Raw genomic sequence first — 20,159 nt, 5'->3', positions numbered from 1 at the left:
GCCAACTGAGCTACAGCTACACACACGACCAAGCCTGGCTATTCTCCATTCTTTGCGACTCTGATGTGCACGGACACGATGGTTGGTTGGTTTGTAGCGGCGAAGGTACCAGAATACAAAGGCGCGGACACGTTCATATACACAAGAGTTCCAAGTAGTTTCGATGCTCTGGTATTACGAATGCAAATTCCGTCTGTTTTGAACGTCTTAAATTGAAAGGGCGGTCACAAATTGGTCCATTTCACTCCTTGTCGACAATCACACAGCACCTGAGGTAACAAGCACATCTCGAGCCCCATTGTGCTCTCCATTGTTCATGCCAACTCAGTGCCTCGCTCTTTGCTACTGTGTAAAACTCTTGTCGTCCAACTGCAAAACACTGGGACACAACAAGTTTCCGCGTCTCCATTGCACTGATCGTACTACGAAACGCTCCACAAACTTGGCAATCACCCATGCAGATGACTTTTCAGACTTTACACGACGCTCACGCTAGAGACAGCCTTCTTTACAGTTCGACGTCGCGCCAAAGCGAATGAGCACATTTCGCCTACGGCTTAGGCCGCTCTTCTAGTGCGGCTGCTCTGTGTCTGCAGGCAGCGAGGGGCTGCAAGCTTCCTGTGTTCGCACCTATATCACCTGTGCTTCCTTGTCAGAGACAGACTATCGCAAAACATACAACTCACTCCATGAATTGATTGCTACGGCATCTGTTATCAGCAGTCACAACCAGCAACACCAGTAGCAGCCGACTGCACGCAAAGAATGGGAACGTGCAGTGGGATTTACGTGAAATCGGCGCAAGGCAGATCTTTCCGACGTAGGCTTGAGAATCTTATGGAAACATTTGTAATGTTTCTAAATTACGTGTAGGTTTGGGAGGAGGGTGCTTCCTGCGCACGAATAAAAGCACGCTCGCCAATTGTGGATGCTAATCGTTCGCTTGTATCTGCCTACACACCTCTGCCGGTTGGGAATTATTCCACTTGCATGGCAAGGTGCGCATGTAGGTGTGATAAAAATTCTGGAGGCGCTGGGTATCGATCCCAGTACCTCTCGCACGCTAAGCGAGCGCTCTACCATCTGAGCTACGCCCACCCCCCAGATAACTAGTAGTGCTACATACAGCCATATCAACGTCACAGACCCTTGCACTCCCATTATTCCGCAGACAAACACTACTCTCTATGTATCAGTGAGGGTGTCTTTCAGGTTTCGTGCATTCTGTATCGAATCGTAGTTGGCCACAATGAAAGTGGCACCCATAACGTCGAAAATAGAGTTCAGACACGGCTCTGAGTAAGACGAACGTGTTGTCCACCTCTAGACTTCAATGACGTTAAGCCGTGATACCTAAGACAGATCTGCACTCGATGACACCACCATAACAGCCGGTCCCCACACTTACATCTTGCTCTCCATATGACAGTATACATCATATCAGTCTGTGACGCTGGTTTTGCAACTTCTTGCGTGCGTTTATGTTCGCCGCGACCAACACTTACCATGCACTGACCACAAAACATGGAGGAGTCGGGGCTTGAACCCGAGACCGTTCACACGCCAAGCGAACGATCTGCCAACTGAGCTACAGCTACACACACGACCAAGCCTGGCTATTCTCCATTCTTTGCGACTCTGATGTGCACGGACACGATGGTTGGTTGGTTTGTAGCGGCGAAGGTACCAGAATACAAAGGCGCGGACACGTTCATATACACAAGAGTTCCAAGTAGTTTCGATGCTCTGGTATTACGAATGCAAATTCCGTCTGTTTTGAACGTCTTAAATTGAAAGGGCGGTCACAAATTGGTCCATTTCACTCCTTGTCGACAATCACACAGCACCTGAGGTAACAAGCACATCTCGAGCCCCATTGTGCTCTCCATTGTTCATGCCAACTCAGTGCCTCGCTCTTTGCTACTGTGTAAAACTCTTGTCGTCCAACTGCAAAACACTGGGACACAACAAGTTTCCGCGTCTCCATTGCACTGATCGTACTACGAAACGCTCCACAAACTTGGCAATCACCCATGCAGATGACTTTTCCGACTTTACACGACGCTAACGCAACGCTCACGCTAGTGACAGCCTTATTTACAGTTCGACGTCGCGCCAAAGCGAATGAGCACATTTCGCCTACGGCTTAGGCCGCTCTTCTAGTGTGGCTGCTCTGTGTCTGCAGGCAGCGAGGGGCTGCAAGCTTCCTGTGTTCGCACCTATATCACCTGTGCCACCTTGTCAGAGACAGACTATCGCAAAACATACAACTCACTCCATGAATTGATTGCTACGGCATCTGTTATCAGCAGTCACAACCAGCAATACCAGTAGCAGCCGACTGCACGCAAAGAATGGGAACGTGCAGTGGGATTCACGTGAAATCGGCGCAAGGCAGATCTTTCCGACGTAGGCTTGACAATCGTATGGGAACATTTGTACTGTTTCTAAATTAAGTGTAGGTGTGGGAGGAGGGTGCTTCCTGCGCACGAATAAAAGCACGCTCGCCAATTGTGGATGCTAATCGTTCGCTTGTATCTGCCTACACACCTCTGCCGGTTGGGAATTATTCCACTTGCTTGGCAAGGGGCGCATGTAGGTGTGATAAATATTCTGGAGGTGCTGGGTATCGATCCCATTACCTCTCGCATGCTAAGCGAGCGCTCTACCATCTGAGCTACGCCCACCCCCCAGATAACTAGTAGTGCTACATACAGTCATATCAACGTCACAGACCCTTGCACTCCCATTATTCCGCAGACAAACACTACTCTCTATGTATCAGTGAGGGTGTCTTTCAGGTTTCGTGCATTCTGTATCGAATCGTAGTTGGCCACAATGAAAGTGGCACCCATAACGTCTAAAATGGAGTTCAGACACCGCTCTGAGTAAGACGAACGTGTTGTCCACCTCTAGACTTCAATGACGTTAAGCCGTGATACCTAAGACAGATCTGCACTCGATGACACCACCATAACAGCCGGTCCCCACACTTACATCTTGCTCTCCTTATGACAGTATACATCATATCAGTCTGTGACGCTGGTTTTGCAACTTCTTGCGTGCGTTTATGTTCGCCGCGACCAACACTTACCATGCACTGACCACAAAACATGGAGGAGCCGGGGCTTGAACCCGAGACCGTTCACACGCTAAGCGAACGATCTGCCAACTGAGCTACAGCTACACACTCGACCAAGCCTGGCTATTCTCCATTCTTTGCGATTCTGATGTGCACGGACACGATGGTTGGTTGGTTTGTAGCGGCGAAGGTACCAGAATACAAAGACGCGGACACGTTCATATACACAAGAGTTCCAAGTAGTTTCGATGCCCTGGTATTACGAATGCAAATTCCGTCTGTTTTGAACGTCTTAAATTGAAAGGGCGGTAACAAAGTGGTCCATTTCACTCCTTGTCGACAATCACACAGCACCTGAGGTAACAAGCACATCTCGAGCCCCATTGTGCTCTCCATTGTTCATGCCAACTCAGTGCCTCGCTCTTTGCTACTGTGTAAAACTCTTGTCGTCCAACTGCAAAACACTGGGACACAACAAGTTTCCGCGTCTCCATTGCACTGATCGTACTACGAAACGCTCCCCAAACTTGGCAATCACCCATGCAGATGACTTTTCCGACTTTACACGACGCTCACGCTAGTGACAGCCTTATTTACAGTTCGACGTCGCGCCAAAGCGAATGAGCACATTTCGCCTACGGCTTAGGCCGCTCTTCTAGTGTGGCTGCTCTGTGTCTGCAGGCAGCGAGGGGCTGCAAGCTTCCTGTGTTCGCACCTATATCACCTGTGCTTCCTTGTCAGAGACAGACTATCGCAAAACATACAACTCACTCCATGAATTGATTGCTACGGCATCTGTTATCAGAAGTCACAACCAGCAACTCCAGTAGCAGCCGACTGCACGCAAAGAATGGGAACGTGCAGTGGGATTTACGTGAAATCGGCGCGAGGCAGATCTTTCCGACGTAGGCTTGAGAATCTTATGGGAACATTTGTACTGTTTCTAAATTAAGTGTAGGTGTGGGAGGAGGGTGCTTCCTGCGCACGAATAAAAGCACGCTCGCCAATTGTGGATGCTAATCGTTCGCTTGTATCTGCCTACACAACTCTGCCGGTTGGGAAATATTCCACTTGCATGGCAAGGGGCGCAAGTAGGTGTGATAAATATTCTGGAGGCGGCGGGTATCGATCCCAGTACCTCTCGCACGCTAAGCGAGCGCTCTACCATCTGAGCTACGCCCACCCCCCAGATAACTAGTAGTGCTACATACAGTCATATCAACGTCACAGACCCTTGCACTCCCATTATTCCGCAGACAAACACTACTCTCTATGTATCAGTGAGGGTGTCTTTCAGGTTTCGTGCATTCTGTATCGAATCGTAGTTGGCCACAATGAAAGTGGCACCCATAACGTCGAAAATAGAGTTCAGACACCGCTCTGAGTAAGACGAACGTGTTGTCCACCTCTAGACTTCAATGACGTTAAGCCGTGATACCTAAGACAGATCTGCACTCGATGACACCACCATAACAGCCGGTCCCCACACTTACATCTTGCTCTCCTTATGACAGTATACATCATATCAGTCTGTGACGCTGGTTTTGCAACTTCTTGCGTGGGTTTATGTTCGCCGCGACCAACACTTACCATGCACTGACCACAAAACATGGAGGAGCCGGGGCTTGAACCCGAGACCGTTCACACGCTAAGCGAACGATCTGCCAACTGAGCTACAGCTACACACACGACCAAGCCTGGCTATTCTCCATTCTTTGCGACTCTGATGTGCACGGACACGATGGTTGTTTGGTTTGTAGCGGCGAAGGTACCAGAATACAAAGGCGCGGACACGTTCATATACACAAGAGTTCCAAGTAGTTTCGATGCTCTGGTATTACGAATGCAAATTCCGTCTGTTTTGAACGTCTTAAATTGAAAGGGCGGTCACAAATTGGTCCATTTCACTCCTTGTCTACAATCACACAGCACCTGAGGTAACAAGCACATCTCGAGCCCCATTGTGCTCTCCATTGTTCATGCCAACTCAGTGCCTCGCTCTTTGCTACTGTGTAAAACTCTTGTCGTCCAACTGCAAAACACTGGGACACAACAAGTTTCCGCGTCTCCATTGCACTGATCGTACTACGAAACGCTCCCCAAACTTGGCAATCACCCATGCAGATGACTTTTCCGACTTTACGCGACGCTCACGCTAGTGACAGCCTTATTTACAGTTCGACGTCGCGCCAAAGCGAATGAGCACATTTCGCCTACGGCTTAGGCCGCTCTCCTAGTGTGGCTGCTCTGTGTCTGCAGGCAGCGAGGGGCTGCAAGCTTCCTGTGTTCGCACCTATATCACCTGTGCTTCCTTGTCAGAGACAGACTATCGCAAAACATACAACTCACTCCATGAATTGATTGCTACGGCATCTGGTATCAGCAGTCACAACCAGCAACACCAGTAGCAGCCGACTGCACGCAAAGAATGGGAACGTGCAGTGGGATTTACGTGAAATCGGCGCAAGGCAGATCTTTCCGACGTAGGCTTGAGAATCTTATGGGAACATTTGTACTGTTTCTAAATTAAGTGTAGGTGTGGGAGGAGGGTGCTTCCTGCGCACGAATAAAAGCACGCTCGCCAATTGTGGATGCTAATCGTTCGCTTGTATCTGCCTACACACCTCTGCCGGTTGGGAATTATTCCACTTGCATGGCAAGGTGCGCATGTAGGTGCGATAAAAATACTGGAGGCGCTGGGTATCGATCCCAGTACCTCTCGCACGCTAAGCAAGCGCTCTACCATCTGAGCTACGCCCACCCCCCGTTGACTAATAGTGCTACATACAGCCACATCAACGTCACAGGCCCTTACACTCCCATTATACCGCAGACAAACACTACTCTCTATGTATCAGTGAGGGTGTCTTTCAGGTTTCGTGCATTCTGTATCGAATCGTAGTTGGCCACATTAAGAGTGGCACGCATAACGTCGAAAGTAGAATTGGGACACCGCTCTGAGTAAGACGAACGTGTTGTCCACTCTCTATTCTTCAATGACGTTAAGCCGTGATACCTAAGACAGATCTGCACTCGATGACACCACGATAACAGCCGGTCACCACACTTACATCTTGCTCTCCTTATAACAGTATACATCATATCAGTCTGTGACGCTGGTTTTGCAACTTCTTGCGTGCGTTTATGTTCGCCGCGACCAACACTTACCATGCACTGACCACAAAACATGGAGGAGCCGGGGCTTGAACCCGAGACCGTTCACACGCTAAGCGAACGATCTGCCAACTGAGCTACAGCTACACACACGACCAAGCCTGGCTATTCTCCATTCTTTGCGACTCTGATGTGCACGGACACGGTGGTTGGTTGGTTTGTAGCGGCGAAGGTACCAGAATACAAAGGCGCGGACACGTTCATATACACAAGAGTTCCAAGTAGTTTCGATGCTCTGGTATTACGAATGCAAATTCCGTCTGTTTTGAACGTCTTAAATTGAAAGGGCGGTCACAAATTGGTCCATTTCACTCCTTGTCGACAATCACACAGCACCTGAGGTAACAAGCACATCTCGAGCCCCATTGTGCTCTCCATTGTCCATGCCAACTCAGTGCCTTGCTCTTTGCTACTCTGTAAAACTCTTGTCGTCCAACTGCAAAACAATGGGACACAACAAGTTTCCGCGTCTCCATTGCACTGATCGTACTACGAAACGCTCCCCAAACTTGGCAATCACCCATGCAGATGACTTTTCCGACTTTACACGACGCTCACGCTAGTGACAGCCTTATTTACAGTTCGACGTCGCGCCAAAGCGAATGAGCACATTTCGCCTACGGCTTAGGCCGCTCTTCAAGTGTGGCTGCTCTGTGTCTGCAGGCAGCGAGGGGCTGCAAGCTTCCTGTGTTCGCACCTATATCACCTGTGCTTCCTTGTCAGAGACAGACTATCGCAAAACATACAACTCACTCCATGAATTGATTGCTACGGCATCTGTTATCAGCAGTCACAACCAGCAATACCAGTAGCAGCCGACTGCACGCAAAGAATGGGAACGTGCAGTGGGATTTACGTGAAATCGGCGCAAGGCAGATCTTTCCGACGTAGGCTTGAGAATCTTATGGGAACATTTCTACTGTTTCTAAATTAAGTGTAGGTGTGGGAGGAGGGTGCTTCCTGCACACGAATAAAAGCACGCTCGCCAATTGTGGATGCTAATCGTTCGCTTGTATCTGCCTACACACCTCTGCCGGTTGGGAATTATTCCACTTGCATGGCAAGGTGCGCATGTAGGTGCGATAAAAATTCTGGAGGCGTTGGGTATCGATCCCAGTACCTCTCGCACGCTAAGCGAGCGCTCTACCATCTGAGCTACGCCCACCCCCCCCCGATAACTAGTAGTGCTACATACAGTCATATAAACGTCACAGACCCTTGCACTCCCATTATTCCGCAGACAAACACTACTCTCTATGTATCAGTGAGGGTGTCTTTCAGGTTTCGTGCATTCTGTATCGAATCGTAGTTGGCCACAATGAAAGTGGCACCCATAACGTCGAAAATAGAGTTCAGACACCGCTCTGAGTAAGACGAACGTGTTGTCCACCTCTAGACTTCAATGACGTTAAGCCGTGATACCTAAGACAGATCTGCACTCGATGACACCACCATAACAGCCGGTCCCCACACTTACATCTTGCTCTCCTTATGACAGTATACATCATATCAGTCTGTGACGCTGGTTTTGCAACTTCTTGCGTGCGTTTATGTTCGCCGCGACCAACACTTACCATGCACTGACCACAAAACATGGAGGAGCCGGGGCTTGAACCCGAGACCGTTCACACGCTAAGCGAACGATCTGCCAACTGAGCTACAGCTACACACACGACCAAGCCTGGCTATTCTCCATTCTTTGCGACTCTGATGTGCACGGACACGATGGTTGGTTGGTTTGTAGCGGCGAAGGTACCAGAATACAAAGGCGCGGACACGTTCATATACACAAGAGTTCCAAGTAGTTTCGATGCTCTGGTATTACGAATGCAAATTCCGTCTGTTTTGAACGTCTTAAATTGAAAGGGCGGTCACAAATTGGTCCATTTCACTCCTTGTCGACAATCACACAGCACCTGAGGTAACAAGCACATCTCGAGCCCCATTGTGCTCTCCATTGTCCATGCCAACTCAGTGCCTTGCTCTTTGCTACTCTGTAAAACTCTTGTCGTCCAACTGCAAAACAATGGGACACAACAAGTTTCCGCGTCTCCATTGCACTGATCGTACTACGAAACGCTCCCCAAACTTGGCAATCACCCATGCAGATGACTTTTCCGACTTTACACGACGCTCACGCTAGTGACAGCCTTATTTACAGTTCGACGTCGCGCCAAAGCGAATGAGCACATTTCGCCTACGGCTTAGGCCGCTCTTCTAGTGTGGCTGCTCTGTGTCTGCAGGCAGCGAGGGGCTGCAAGCTTCCTGTGTTCGCACCTATAACACCTGTGCTTCCTTGTCAGAGACAGACTATCGCAAAACATACAACTCACTCCATGAATTGATTGCTACGGCATCTGTTATCAGCAGTCACAACCAGCAACACCAGTAGCAGCCGACTGCACGCAAAGAATGGGAACGTGCAGTGGGATTTACGTGAAATCGGCGCAAGGCAGATCTTTCCGACGTAGGCTTGAGAATCTTATGGGAACATTTCTACTGTTTCTAAATTAAGTGTAGGTGTGGGAGGAGGGTGCTTCCTGCGCACGAATAAAAGCACGCTCGCCAATTGTGGATGCTAATCGTTCGCTTGTATCTGCCTAGACACCTCTGCTGGTTGGGAATTATTCCACTTGCATGGCAAGGTGCGCATGTAGGAGTGTTAAAAATTCTGGAGGCGCTGTGTATCGATCCCAGTACCTCTCGCACACTAAGCGAGCGCTCTACCATCTGAGCTACACCCACCCCCCCGTTGACTAATAGTGCTACATACAGCCATATCAACGTCACAGACCCTTACACTCCCATTATTCCGCAGACAAACACTACTCTCTATGTACCAGTGAGGGTGTCTTTCAGGTTTCGAGCATTCTGTATCGAATCGTAGTTGGCCACAATGAAAGTGGCACGCATAACGTCGAAAATAGATTTCGGACACCGCTCTGAGTAAGACGAACGTGTTGTCCACTCTCTAGGCTTCAATGACGTTAAGCCGTGATACCTAAGACAGATCTGCACTCGATGACACCACGATAACAGCCGGTCACCACACTTACATCTTGCTCTCCTTATAACAGTATACATCATATCAGTCTGTGACGCTGGTTTTGCAACTTCTTGCGTCCCTTTATGTTCGCCGCGACCAACACTTACCATGCACTGACCACAAAACATGGAGGAGCCGGAGCTTGAACCCGAGACCTTTCACACGCTAAACGAACGATCTGCCAACTGAGCTATGCCTGCACACACGACCTAGCCTGGTTATTCTCCATTCTTTGGGACTCTGATGTGCACGGACACGATGGTTGGTTGGTTTGTAGCGGCGAAGGTACCAGAGTACAAAGGCGCGGACACGTTCATATACACAAGAGTTCCAAGTAGTTTCGATACTCTGGTATTACCAATGCAAATTCCGTCTGTTTTTAACGTCTTAAATGGAAAGGGCGGTCACAAATTGGTCCATTTCACTCCTTGTCGACAATCACACAGCACCTGAGGTAACAAGCACATCTCGAGCCCCATTGTGCTCTCCATTGTTCATGCCAACTCAGTGCCTCGCTCTTTGCTACTGTGTAAAACTCTTGTCGTCCAACTGCAAAACACTGGGACACAACCAGTTTCCGCGTCTCCATTGCAATGATCATACTGCGAAACGCTCCCCAAACTTGGCAATCACCCATGCAGCCGACTTTTCCGACTTTACACGACGCTCACGCTAGTGACAACCTTACTTATAGTTCGACGTCGCGCCAAAGCGAATGAGCACATTTCGCCTACGGCTTAGGCCGCTCTCCTAGTGTGGCTGCTCTGTGTCTGCAGGCAGCGAGGGGCTGCAAGCTTCCTGTGTTCGCACCTATATCACCTGTGCTTGCTTGTCAGAGACAGACTATCGCAAAACATTCAACTCACTCCATGAAGTGATTGCTACGGCATCTGTTATCAGCAGTCACAACCAGCAACACCAGTAGCAGCCGACTGCACGCAAAGAATGGGAACGTACAGTGGGATTTACGTGAACTCGGCGCAAGGCAGATCTTTCCGACGTAGGCTTGAGAATCTTATGGGAACATTTGTACTGTTTCTAAGTTAAGTGTAGGTGTGCGAGGTGGGTGCTTCCTGCGCACGAATAAAAGAACGCTTGCCAATTGTGGATGCTAATCGTTCGCTTGTATCTGCCTAGACACCTCTGCTGGTTGGGAATTATTCCACTTGCATGGCAAGGTGCGCATGTAGGAGTGTTAAAAATTCTGGAGGCGCTGGGTATCGATCCCAGTACCTCTCGCACACTAAGCGAGCGCTCTACCATCTGAGCTACGCCCACCCCCCCGTTGACTTATAGTGCTATATACAGCCACATCAACGTCACAGACCCTTACACTCCCATTATTCCGCAGACAAACACTACTCTCTATGTATCACTGAAGGTGTCTTTCAGGTTTCGTGCATTCTGTATCGAATCGTAGTTGGCCACAATAAGAGTGGCACGCATAATGTCGAAAATAGAATTCGGACACCGCTCTGAGTAAGACGAACGTGTTGTCCACTCTCTAGGCTTCAATGACGTTAAGCCGTGATACCTAAGACAGATCTGCACTCGATGACACCACGATAACAGCCGGTCACCACACTTACATCTTGCTCTCCTTATAACAGTATACATCATATCAGTCTGTGACGCTGGTTTTGCAACTTCTTGCGTCCCTTTATGTTCGCCGCGACCAACACTTACCATGCACTGACCACAAAACATGGAGGAGCCGGAGCTTGAACCCGAGACCTTTCACACGCTAAACGAACGATCTGCCAACTGAGCTACGGCTGCACACACGAATAAGCCTGGCTATTCTCCATTCTTTGGGACTCTGATGTGCACGGACACGATGGTTGGTTGGTTTGTAGCGGCGAAGGTACCAGAGTACAAAGGCGCGGACACGTTCATAAACACAAGAGTTCCAAGTAGTTTCGATACTCTGGTATTACGAATGCAAATTCATTCTGTTTTTAACGTCTTAAATGGAAAGGGCGGTCACAAATTGGTCCATTTCACTCCTTGTCGACAATCACACAGCACCTGAGGTAACAAGCACATCTCGAGCCCCATTGTGCTCTCCATTGTTCATGCCAACTCAGTGCCTCGCTCTTTGCTACTGTGTAAAACTCTTGTCGTCCAACTGCAAAACACTGGGACACAACCAGTTTCCGCATCTCCATTGCACTGATCATACTGCGAAACGCTCCCCAAACTTGGCAATCACCCATGCAGCCGACTTTTCCGACTTTACACGACGCTCACGCAACGCTCACGCTAGTGACAGCCTTACTTATAGTTCGACGTCGCGCCAAAGCGAATGAGCACATTTCGCCTACGGCTTAGGCCGCTCTCCTAGTGTGGCTGCTCTGTGTCTGCAGGCAGCGAGGGGCTGCAAGCTTCCTGTGTTCGCACCTATATCACCTGTGCTTGCTTGTCAGAGACAGACTATCGCAAAACATTCAACTCACTCCATGAAGTGATTGCTACGGCATCTGTTATCAGCAGTCACAACCAGCAACACCAGTAGCAGCCGACTGCACGCAAAGAATGGGAACGTGCAGTGGGATTTACGTGAACTCGGCGCAAGGCAGATCGTTCCGACGTAGGCTTGAGAATCTTATGGGAACATTTGTACTGTTTCTAAGTTAAGTGTAGGTGTGGGAGGTGGGTGCTTCCTGCGCACGAATAAAAGAACGCTTGCCAATTGTGGATGCTAATCGTTCGCTTGTATCAGCCTAGACACCTCTGCTGGTTGGGAATTATTAAACTTACATGCCAAGGTGCGCATGTAGGAGTGTTAAAAATTCTGGAGGCGCTGGGTATCGTTCCCAGTACCTCTCGCACACTAAGCGAGCGCTCTACCATCTGAGCTACGCCCACCCCCCGTTGACTAATAGTGCTACGTACAGCCACATCAACGACACAGACCCTTACACTCCCATTATTCCTCAGACAAACACTAAACTCTATGGATCAGTGAGGGTGTCTTTCAGGTTTCGTGCATTCTGTATCGAATCGTAGTTGGCCACAATAAGAGTGGCACGCATAACGTCGAAAATAGAATTCGGACACCGCTCTGAGTAAGACGAACGTGTTGTCCAGTCTCTAGGCTTCAATGACGTTAAGCCGTGATACCTAAGACAGATCTGCACTCGATGACACCACGATAACAGCCGGTCACCACACTTACATCTTGCTCTCCTTATAACAGTATACATCATATCAGTCTGTGACGCTGGTTTTGCAACTTCTTGCGTCCCTTTATGTTCGCCGCGACCAACACTTACCATGCACTGACCACAAAACATGGAGGGGCCGGAGCTTGAACCCGAGACCTTTCACCCGCTAAGTGAACGATCTGCCAACTGAGCTACGGCTGCACACACGACCAAGCCTGGCTATTCTCCATTCTTTGGGACTCTGATGTGCACGGACACGATGGTTGGTTGGTTTGTAGCGGCGAAGGTACCAGAGTACAAAGGCGCGGACACGTTCATATACACAAGAGTTCCAAGTAGTTTCGATACTCTGGTATTACGAATGCAAATTCCGTCTGTTTTTAACGTCTTAAATGGAAAGGGCGGTCACATATTGGTCCATTTCACTCCTTGTCGACAATCACACAGCACCTGAGGTAACAAGCACATCTCGAGCCCCATTGTGCTCTCCATTGTTCATGCCAACTCAGTGCCTCGCTCTTTGCTACTGTGTAAAACTCTTGTCGTCCAACTGCAAAACACTGGGACACAACCAGTTTCCGCGTCTCCATTGCACTGATCATACTGCGAAACGCTCCCCAAACTTGGCAATCACCCATGCAGCCGACTTTTCCGACTTTACACGACGCTCACGCTAGTGACAGCCTTACTTATAGTTCGACGTCGGGCCAAAGCGAATGAGCACATTTCGCCTACGGCTTAGGCCGCTCTCCTAGTGTGGCTGCTCTGTGTCTGCAGGCAGCGAGGGGCTGCAAGCTTCCTGTGTTCGCACCTATATCACCTGTGCTTGCTTGTCAGAGACAGACTATCGCAAAACATTCAACTCACTCCATGAAGTGATTGCTACGGCATCTGTTATCAGCAGTCACAACCAGCAACACCAGTAGCAGCCGACTGCACGCAAAGAATGGGAACGTGCAGTGGGATTTACGTGAACTCGGCGCAAGGCAGATCGTTCCGACGTAGGCTTGAGAATCTTATGGGAACATTTGTACTGTTTCTAAGTTAAGTGTAGGTGTGCGAGGTGGGTGCTTCCTGCGCACGAATAAAAGAACGCTTGCCAATTGTGGATGCTAATCGTTCGTTTGTATCAGCCTAGACACCTCTGCTGGTTGGGAATTATTCCACTTGCATGGCAAGGTGCGCATGTAGGAGTGTTAAAAATTTTGGAGGCGCTGGGTATCGATCCCAGTACCTCTCGCACACTAAGCAAGCGCTCTATCATCTGAGCTACGCCCACCTCCCCGGTGACTAACAGTGCTACATACAGGCACATCAACGTCACAGACCCTTACACTCCCATTATTCCGCAGACAAACACTACTCTCTATGGATCAGTGAGGGTGTCTTTCAGGTTTCGTGCATTCTGTATCGAATCGTAGTTGGCCACAATAAGAGTGGCACGCATAACGTCGAAAATAGAATTCGGACACCGCTCTGAGTAAGACGAACGTGTTGTCCACTCTCTAGGCTTCAATGACGTTAAGCAGTGATACCTAAGACAGATCTGCACTCGATGACACCACGATAACAGCCGGTCAGCACACTTACATCTTGCTCTCCTTATAACAGTATACATCATATCAGTCTGTGACGCTGGTTTTGCAACTTCTTGCGTCCCTTTATGTTCGCCGCGACCAACACTTACCATGCACTGACCACAAAACATGGAGGAGCCGGAGCTTGAACCCGAGACCTTTCACACGCTAAGCGAACGATCTGCCAACTGAGCTACGGCTGCACACACGACCAAGCCTGGCTATTCTCCATTCTTTGGGACTCTGATGTGCACGGACACGATGGTTGGTTGGTTTGTAGCGGCGAAGGTACCAGAGTACAAAGGCGCGGACACGTTCATATACACAAGAGTTCCAAGTAGTTTCGATACTCTGGTATTACGAATGCAAATTCCGTCTGTTTTTCACGTCTTAAATGGAAAGGGCGGTCACAAATTGGTCCATTTCACTCCTTGTCGACAATCACACAGCACCTGAGGTAACAAGCACATCTCGAGCCCCATTGTGCTCTCCATTGTTCATGCCAACTCAGTGCCTCGCTCTTTGCTACTGTGTAAAACTCTTGTCGTCCAACTGCAAAACACTGGGACACAACCAGTTTCCGCGTCTCCATTGCACTGATCATACTGCGAAACGCTCCCCAAACTTGGCAATCACCCATGCAGCCGACTTTTCCGACTTTACACGACGCTCACGCTAGTGACAGCCTTACTTATAGTTCGACGTCGGGCCAAAGCGAATGAGCACATTTCGCCTACGGCTTAGGCCGCTCTCCTAGTGTGGCTGCTCTGTGTCTGCAGGCAGCGAGGGGCTGCAAGCTTCCTGTGTTCGCACCTATATCACCTGTGCTTGCTTGTCAGAGACAGACTATCGCAAAACATTCAACTCACTCCATGAAGTGATTGCTACGGCATCTGTTATCAGCAGTCACAACCAGCAACACCAGTAGCAGCCGACTGCACGCAAAGAAGGGGAACGTGCAGTGGGATTTACGTGAACTCGGCGCAAGGCAGATCGTTCCGACGTAGGCTTGAGAATCTTATGGGAACATTTGTACTGTTTCTAAGTTAAGTGTAGGTGTGCGAGGTGGGTGCTTCCTGCGCACGAATAAAAGAACGCTTGCCAATTGTGGATGCTAATCGTTCGTTTGTATCAGCCTAGACACCTCTGCTGGTTGGGAATTATTCCACTTGCATGGCAAGGTGCGCATGTAGGAGTGTTAAAAATTTTGGAGGCGCTGGGTATCGATCCCAGTACCTCTCGCACACTAAGCGAGCACTCTACCATCTGAGCTACGCCCACCTCCCCGGTGACTAATAGTGCTACATACAGCCACATCAACGTCACAGACCCTTACACTCCCATTATTCCGCAGACAAACACTACTCTCTATGGATCAGTGAGGGTGTCTTTCAGGTTTCGTGCATTCTGTATCGAATCGTAGTTGGCCACAATAAGAGTGGCACGCATAACGTCGAAAATAGAATTCGGACACCGCTCTGAGTAAGACGAACGTGTTGTCCACTCTCTAGGCTTCAATGACGTTAAGCCGTGATACCTAAGACAGATCTGCACTCGATGACACCACGATAACAGCCGGTCACCACACTTACATCTTGCTCTCCTTATAACAGTATACATCATATCAGTCTGTGACGCTGGTTTTGCAACTTCTTGCGTCCCTTTATGTTCGCCGCGACCAACACTTACCATGCACTGACCACAAAACATAGAGGAGCCGGAGCTTGAGCCCGAGACCTTTCACACGCTAAGCGAACGATCTGCCAACTGAGCTACGGCTGCACACACGACCAAGCCTGGCTATTCTCCATTCTTTGGGACTCTGATGTGCACGGACACGATGGTTGGTTGGTTTGTAGCGGCGAAGGTACCAGAGTACAAAGGCGCGGACACGTTCATATACACAAGAATTCCAAGTAGTTTCGATACTCTGGTATTACGAATGCAAATTCCGTCTGTTTTTAACGTCTTAAATGGAAAGGGCGGTCACAAATTGGTCCATTTCACTCCTTGTCGACAATCACACAGCACCTGAGGTAACAAGCACATCTCGAGCCCCATTGTGCTCTCCATTGTTCATGCCAACTCAGTGCCTCGCTCTTTGCTACTGTGTAAAACTCTTGTCGTCCAACTGCAAAACACTGGGACACAACCAGTTTCCGCGTCTCCATTGCACTGATCATACTGCGAAACGCTCCCCAAACTTGACAATCACCCATGCAGCCGACTTTCCCGACTTTACACGACGCTCACGCTAGTGACAGCCTTACTTATAGTTCGACGTCGCGCCAAAGCGAATGAGCACATTTCGCCTACGGCTTAGGCCGCTCTCCTAGTGTGGCTGCTCTGTGTCTGCAGGCAGCGAGGGGCTGCAAGCTTCCTGTGTTCGCACCTATATCACCTGTGCTTGCTTGTCAGAGAAAGACTATCGCAAAACATTCAACTCACTCCATGAAGTGATTGCTACAGCATCTGTTATAAGCAGTCACAACCAGCAACACCAGTAGAAGCCGACTGCACGCAAAGAATGGGAACGTGCAGTGGGATTTACGTGAACTCGGCGCAAGGCAGATCTTTCCGACGTAGGCTTGAGAATCTTATGGGAACATTTGTACTGTTTCTAAGTTAAGTGTAGGTGTGCGAGGTGGGTGCTTCCTGCGCACGAATAAAAGAACGCTTGCCAATTGTGGATGCTAATCGTTCGCTTGTATCAGCCTAGACACCTCTGCTGGTTGGGAATTATTCCACTTGCATGGCAAGGTGCGCATGTAGGAGTGTTAAAAATTCTCGCACACTAAGCGAGCGCTCTACCATCTGATCTACGCCCACCCCCCTGTTGACTAATAGTGCTACATACAGCCACATCAACGTCACAGACCCTTACACTCCCATTATTCCGCAGACAAACACTACTCTCTATGGATCAGTGAGGGTGTCTTTCAGGTTTCGTGCATTCTGTATCGAATCGTAGTTGGCCACAATAAGAGTGGCACGCATAACGTCGAAAATAGAATTCGGACACCGCTCTGAGTAAGACGAACGTGTTGTCCACTCTCTAGGCTTCAATGACGTTAAGCCGTGATACCTAAGACAGATCTGCACTCGATGACACCACGATAACAGCCGGTCACCACACTTACATCTTGCTCTCCTTATAACAGTATACATCATATCAGTCTGTGACGCTGGTTTTGCAACTTCTTGCGTCCCTTTATGTTCGCCGCGACCAACACTTACCATGCACTGACCACAAAACATGGAGGAGCCGGAGCTTGAACCCGTGACCTTTCACACGCTAAGCGAACTATCTGCCAACTGAGCTACGGCTGCACACACGACCAAGCCTGGCTATTCTCCATTCTTTGGGACTCTGATGTGCACGGACACGATGGTTGGTTGGTTTGTAGCGGCGAAGGTACCAGAGTACAAACGCGGACACGTTCATATACACAAGAGTTCCAAGTAGTTTCGATACTCTGGTATTACGAATGCAAATTCCGTCTGTTTTTAACGTCTTAAATGGAAAGGGCGGTCACAATTTGGTCCATTTCACTCCTTGTCGACAATCACACAGCACCTGAGGTAACAAGCACATCTCGAGCCCCATTGTGCTCTCCATTGTTCATGCCAACTCAGTGCCTTGCTCTTTGCTACTGTGTAAAACTCTTGTCGTCCAACTGCAAAACACTGGGACACAACCAGTTTCCACGTCTCCATTGCACTGATCATACTACGAAACGCTCCCCAAACTTGGCAATCACCCATGCAGCCGACTTTCCCGACTTTACACGACGCTCACGCTAGTGACAGCCTTACTTATAGTTCGACGTCGCGCCAAAGCGAATGAGCACATTTCGCCTACGGCTTAGGCCGCTCTCCTAGTGTGGCTGCTCTGTGTCTGCAGGCAGCGAGGGGCTGCAAGCTTCCTGTGTTCGCACCTATATCACCTGTGCTTGCTTGTCAGAGACAGACTATCGCAAAACATTCAACTCACTCCATGAAGTGATTGCTACGGCATCTGTTATCAGCAGTCACAACCAGCAACACCAGTAGCAGCCGACTGCACGCAAAGAATGGGAACGTGCAGTGGGATTTACGTGAACTCGGCGCAAGGCAGATCGTTCCGACGTAGGCTTCAGAATCTTATGGGAACATTTGTAACGTTTCTAAGTTAAGTGTAGGTGTGCGAGGTGGGTGCTTCCTGCGCACGAATAAAAGAACGCTTGCCAATTGTGGATGCTAATCGTTCGTTTGTATCAGCCTAGACACCTCTGCTGGTTGGGAATTATTCCACTTGCATGGCAAGGTGCGCATGTAGGAGTGTTAAAAATTTTGGAGGCGCTGGGTATCGATCCCAGTACCTCTCGCACACTAAGCGAGCGCTCTACCATCTGAGCTACGCCCACCTCCCCGGTGACTAATAGTGCTACATACAGCCACATCAACGTCACAGACCCTTACACTCCCATTATTCCGCAGACAAACACTACTCTCTATGGATCAGTGAGGGTGTCTTTCAGGTTTCGTGCATTCTGTATCGAATCGTAGTTGGCCACAATAAGAGTGGCACGCATAACGTCGAAAATAGAATTCGGACACCGCTCTGAGTAAGACGAACGTGTTGTCCACTCTCTAGGCTTCAATGACGTTAAGCCGTGATACCTAAGACAGATCTGCACTCGATGACACCACGATAACAGCCGGTCACCACACTTACATCTTGCTCTCCTTATAACAGTATACATCATATCAGTCTGTGACGCTGGTTTTGCAACTTCTTGCGTCCCTTTATGTTCGCCGCGACCAACACTTACCATGCACTGACCACAAAACATGGAGGAGCCGGAGCTTCAACCCGAGACCTTTCACACGCTAAGCGAACGATCTGCCAACTGAGCTACGGCTGCACACACGACCAAGCCTGGCTATTCTCCATTCTTTGGGACTCTGATGTGCACGGACACGATGGTTGGTTGGTTTGTAGCGGCGAAGGTACCAGAGTACAAAGGCGCGGACACGTTCATATACACAAGAGTTCCAAGTAGTTTCGATACTCTGGTATTACGAATGCAAATTCCGTCTGTTTTTAACGTCTTAAATGGAAAGGGCGGTCACAATTTGGTCCATTTCACTCCTTGTTGACAATCACACAGCACCTGAGGTAACAAGCACACCTCGAGCCCCATTGTGCTCTCCATTGTTCATGCCAACTCTGTGCCTCGCTCTTTGCTACTGTGTAAAACTGTTGTCGTCCATCTGCAAAACACTGGGACACAACCAGTTTCCGCGTCTCCATTGCACTGATCATACTGCGAAACGCTCCCCAAACTTGGCAATCACCCATGCAGCTGACTTTTCCGACTTTACACGACGCTCACGCTAGTGACAGCCTTACTTATAGTTCGACGTCGTGCCAAAGCGAATGAGCACATTTCGCCTACGGCTTAGGCCGCTCTCCTAGTGTGGCTGCTCTGTGTCTGCAGGCAGCGAGGGGCTGCAAGCTTCCTGTGTTCGCACCTACATCACCTGTGCTTGCTTGTCAGAGACAGACTATCGCAAAACATTCAACTCACTCCATGAAGTGATTGCTACGGCATCTGTTATCAGCAGTCACAACCAGCAACACCAGTAGCAGCCGACTGCACGCAAAGAATGGGAACGTGCAGTGGGATTTACGTGAACTCGGTGCAAGGCAGATCTTTCTGACGTAGGCTTGAGAATCTTATGGGAACATTTGTACTGTTTCTAAGTTAAGTGTAGGTGTGCGAGGTGGGTGCTTCCTGCGCACGAATAAAAGAACGCTTGCCAATTGTGGATGCTAATCGTTCGCTTGTATCTGCCTAGACACCTCTGCTGGTTGGGAATTATTCCACTTGCATGGCAAGGTGCGCATGTAGGAGTGTTAAAAATTCTGGGGGCGTTGAGTATCGATCCCAGTACCTCTCGCACACTAAGCGAGCGCTCTACAATCTGAGCTACGCCCACCCCCCCGGTGTCTAATAGTGCTACTTACAGCCACATCAACGTCACAGACCCTTACACACCCATTATTCCGCAGACAAACACTACTCTCTATGGATCTGTGAGGGTGTCTTTCAGGTTTCGTGCATTCT

At 49.3% G+C, this 20,159-nt stretch overlaps 1 non-coding gene across 1 annotated transcript; it reads right to left on the bottom strand.

The window, feature by feature from the left end:
• Positions 1-1,025: 1,025 nt before the first annotated feature.
• On the bottom strand, positions 1,026-1,099 carry Trnaa-agc (transfer RNA alanine (anticodon AGC)). The gene has a single exon. It is a non-coding gene; the product is annotated as a tRNA-Ala (tRNA).
• Positions 1,100-20,159: the final 19,060 nt, after the last annotated feature.

This window comes from Schistocerca gregaria, unplaced genomic scaffold (genome assembly GCF_023897955.1).
Source record: "Schistocerca gregaria isolate iqSchGreg1 unplaced genomic scaffold, iqSchGreg1.2 ptg000156l, whole genome shotgun sequence".
NCBI lineage: Eukaryota > Metazoa > Arthropoda > Insecta > Orthoptera > Acrididae > Schistocerca > Schistocerca gregaria.
Note: the sequence above shows the minus strand (reverse complement) of the source record. Positions and strands in the feature narration are given on the sequence as shown.